A 4,631-nucleotide genomic window follows, 5' to 3' on the forward strand; every position below is an offset into this window, starting at 1 on the left:
TGGGAGTTTAAGCCACCGGGTCTGGGACTTGAACCGTGGTCGACTACATGGGAGTCCAGCGACATAGCCATTATGCTAACTGCTGGTCCCCCCAATTCTTAACACACGTACCAAAAATTTAAAAAGCCAAGCATAGTGATTCTTTTTAAGTTATCCCAGTGACATTCCAGCTTCAAATTTGTAGGCTAATTTTCCTTAAGAGGATATCAAAAACCAGTCTTCAAATGTTAAAAGCTGTTCTGTAAGTCCCACCAAATCACAATTTAGTATCATACACACTACATACTTCAAATTTCCAATCTTTCACAGCACATTAACAAAAGTATTAGAAAAACTGGGGATCAGCAGTTAATGTAATGGCTATGTTGCTGGACTCCCACGTAGTCGACCGCGGTTCGAGTCCCAGACTCGGTGGCTTAAACTCACGTTGGGTGCGTGTGCGTGGGTGCCCAAGATCCCGAGAGGAGAATGGAGGAGAAGGGATTGCAGTGTGGCCATTCCCCCTGGGGGGTGATTTCTCGCTTTCTATCTCTCTGTCTCTCTCTGTCTGTCTGGCGAGCGCACGTGCCCTATAGCAAAAACCTAAAAAAAAAAAAAAGTATTAGGAAAATTGAACTGCTATGACCAAAGATGTTACAGAGTTGCATGCAAAATCTTCAAAGAAAAACGGAGGAGAATGAATTACAGGGAAGCCATCTTCCCTGAGAGGTGATTTCTCACTTTTCTTCTCTTTGTCTCTCTCTGGCGAGTATACGCACCCTATGGTAAAACATTAAAAAAAAATAAATTAATTAAAAAAAATTCAGTGAAATAGTTTGCTATGACCAAAGATGTTACAGAGTTGCATGCAAAATCTTCAAAGAAAAACGGAGGAGAATGAATTACAGGGAAGCCATCTTCCCTGAGAGGTGATTTCTCACTTTTCTTCTCTTTGTCTCTCTCTGGCGAGTATACGCACCCTATGGTAAAACATTAAAAAAAAATAAATTAATTAAAAAAAATTCAGTGAAATAGTTTCCTTTTTAAAGTATTTTTTTCTTGATAGTATGTGCTTTCTGCATCTTCTTTAAAGAAATCCTTTCCTAAACTTCCCTAAATAATGTATTCACCTACATGCAAAAGTTTCTTAATTTTGTCTTTCACATTTAAGTCATAATATTCTTTCTTTTAAAATAATTAATTAAATTTAGTTCATTAATTTTTTTCTTAAGTTGCAGCAGGATATGTGTGCTGACCAGAGAGAGAGAGAGGAAGAGGGAAAGTGAGAAAGCAAGCTGCCAGGTCCAGAACTTGAACCATAGTCAACCATGTAGGAGCCTAACACCTTAACCACCAGTCTACCTGTTGGCCCCAAGTCATAATATTCTATGAATTAATTTTAGTGTATAATACGAAGTAGTTGCTATTTCACTTTTTTTTTTATATTGATAACCAATTGTCCCAGCATCTTTTTTTCTTTCCTTTTTTAAGTTTTTTGCCATAGGGTATGTGCACTTGCCAGAGAGATAGAGGAGGAGAAAATGAGAAATCACTCCTCAAAAGGGATAGCCATGCTGTAATTCCTCCTCCATTCTCCTCCTAGAATTTTGGGCATGCACACATATGTGCCTGGCATGATTTTCTAGCCACTTAGTCCAGGACTTGAACAGCACTCTGCCATGTGGGAATCCAGTGCCTCAACCATCATAACCATACCACCTGACTGGCCCCACCAGCACCAATTTTATTGACAAGATTTTCCTTTTCCTTATAGTCCTAGATACATATGGGATTTATTTGTAAGCCCTCTTGTCTGTTTCAATATTTTCTGCTATAGACTACATTTTTTGTGCCACCAAAAATTTTATGTTGAAAACTAATCCCCCTGGGGGCCAGAAGGTAGTAGCATGGTGGTTAAGGGCACTAGACTCCTACATGGCCGGCCGCAGTTCGAGTCCTGGATCTGGTGGCTTGCTTTCTCTCTCTCTTTTGTTTTGTCCCTCTCTGGTCATTAAAATAAATAAATAGATAAATAAACATAAATAAAATAATTTTTTTTAAAAGAAGAAAACTAATCCCCCATGTGATTAGTTAAGAGAAGGTAAGGCTTTGAAGGTGACTAGGTCATGAGGGTGGCACCTCCTGAATGAGCATAAGGCCCTCAAGGGAAGAGAGCAAAATTCACTTATAACATTTGTGGACACAGCAAGAAGGTACCTTTTATGAAGAGGCAATCTTTGCTAGACAATGCTAGTGCCCTGATCTTGGACTTTCCAGTCTCCAGAACCGTGAGAAATAAATTATGTTGAATATAAATTACCCAGTCTATGGCACTTTGTTACAGCATCCTTAACAGACTCATGCCATCTTAATTATATATTAAAGCTTTATTATTTCCTTATTTATTTTTAAGGGGTTTGTCATAGGACACATGCACTTGCCAAAGAGAGGCAGAGAGAGACAGTGAGAGGGAAGGTGAAAAATCACTCCCTTGGGGGAATGGCCACAGTGGAATCCCTTCTCCTCCATTCTCCTCTCCAGATTTTGGGCATGCACGCATGAGTTTCAAGCCTCTGGGTCCAGGACTCAGACCACAGCCAGCCACGTGGGAATCCAGTGCCTTAACTACCACGCTACATGGCCCTCCACATTTGAAATTTTAATTAGAATTACATTGAATTTGTACATCAGTTGTGTTAGAAAAGAATTGATTATTTATGTATCTAATTCTTTTCAATTTTTTAATTGCCAGAGGGCACATACATTAGTTAGAGAGAGGGCGAAGGAGAAAGTATCCTTCAATGAGGTGTGGTCACATGACAATCCCTTTTCCTCTATTTCTCCATCCTGTTGGGATTTGGAACATGCATGCCCATGCACCAAATGTTTTACAAGCTGCCAGGACTGGGGTTCAAACCGTAAGTTCAGTCATGTGGGATCCAGCTCCCTTAACCACTAGACTATAGGGCTGGTTCATCATTTAATTTCTTTAATGAGTGAGAAGTGAAGGAGGGACATCCATGACAGAGTCTTTTCTCACCATGATCACTTTCTGAGAGATTTTTGCTATAGGGCACGTGCGCTCAATGGAGAGACAGAGACAGAAAGCAAGGACGGGACGTGGTGGCGCCCACCCCATGGCAAAAACCTATGGAGGCTGGAGGATTGCGGCATCGAGTCCATCTCTCTGTCTCTCTCTGTCTTTCTGGCGAGCACACATGCCCTATAGCAAAAACCTCTTCAAAAGAAAAGAAAAAGAATTATTTAATTTTGTCGTCATTGTTATTTTGTTTATTTGACCAAAGAGAGAGAGAAAGGGAAAGTGAGAAAGCAAGCTGCCAGGTCCAGGACTTGAACTGTCGTGGGCCTTGTTGGAGTCTAGCACCTTAACCACTGTGCTGCCTGCCAGTCTCACATTTGCATCTTGATGATATTTAGTCTTCCGATTTATGAACATGGTTTATTTCGTGATTTATTTAAGTCTGATGTCTCTCCATAAAGTGTTAAGGTCTTACTTTTTTTCTCCCCCCTTAGGGTGTGCATGTATGCTGGAAAGAGAAAGAACAGGAAAGTGAGAAATCATTCCCCAGGGGTGATGGCCATGCCACAATACCCTCTCCACCATTCTCTCCCTGGGATTTTGGGCACGCACACATGGGCCCAGCATAATTCTCAAGCCAGCAGGTCCAGGACCTGACCATGGTCAGCCATGTAGGAATCTAGCAGCTCAACCACCACGCCACCCAATGGTCCTGTCTTACACATCTTTTATTAAGATTTGTTTCTAGGTACGTTTTTATGTTATCATCGATGCTATCTTTCTATTTTATCACACTCTAAAACTAGTTGCTGGTTTACAAAAACAGAATGTTTTCATAAATTGATTTTCTATGTAGCAACTTTAAGCTCTTCTCTTTTATTTTTTAAAGTTTATTTATTTATTTATTTATCTATTTATGTGAATTTGATCAGAGATGGACAGAGTAAGAGAGAGAGAAAGAAAGAAAAAGAAGAAAGAAAGGAAGAAAGAAAGAGGAAGGAAGGAAGGAAGGAAGGAAGGAAGGAAGAAGAAAGAAAGAAAGAAAGAAAGAAAGAAAGAAAGAAAGAAAGAAAGAAAGAAAGAAAGAAAGAAAGAAAGAAAGAGAAGAAAAGAAAAGAAAAGAAAAGAAAAGAAAAGAAAAGAAAGGAAGAAAAAAAGAAAGAAAAAGAAAGAAAGAAAGAAGAAAGAAAAAGTTGCCAGGTCCAGGACTCAAACTGTGGTCGGCCCTGTGGGAGTCCAGCGTCCAGCACCCTTAACCACCACACCACCTGTTGGCCCCTTTATTTTTATTTTAAAATAAATTTCATTGTGTATATTTGAGTTTTACAACATGATGTTAAAGGATATATGTAGATAGCAAAGCTATCTCTTATTTTATTCTAACAATTCAATTACAGTGGTTTTTCTACACAGATACTTCTAAGAGACGTTGAATTTTCTGGAATCCCTTTTCTGCTTCTTTTGAGATATGCACTCCTCCCTTGATCTGCTTTTCTCCCAATTCTGCATTGCAGGTAAATTGAGAGGTAGACAAGAAGACATGATTGCCTTACTGGCTTAGGAAATCAGAGACTGAAGTCTCACAGGGAGGTCCTGCTTTCAGCACAGCAGT

The 4,631-nt window shown here is 39.7% G+C and overlaps 1 pseudogene; it reads left to right on the forward strand.

Annotated features, from left to right (window-relative positions):
- Positions 1 to 4,631, forward strand: part of LOC102486228 (small nuclear ribonucleoprotein-associated protein N-like) — a 19,874-nt pseudogene that overhangs the window by 11,042 nt on the left and 4,201 nt on the right.

Source organism: Tupaia chinensis, unplaced genomic scaffold, assembly GCF_000334495.1.
Source record: "Tupaia chinensis unplaced genomic scaffold, TupChi_1.0 Scaffold150175_2, whole genome shotgun sequence".
In the NCBI taxonomy this organism is placed as follows: Eukaryota; Metazoa; Chordata; class Mammalia; order Scandentia; family Tupaiidae; genus Tupaia; species Tupaia belangeri.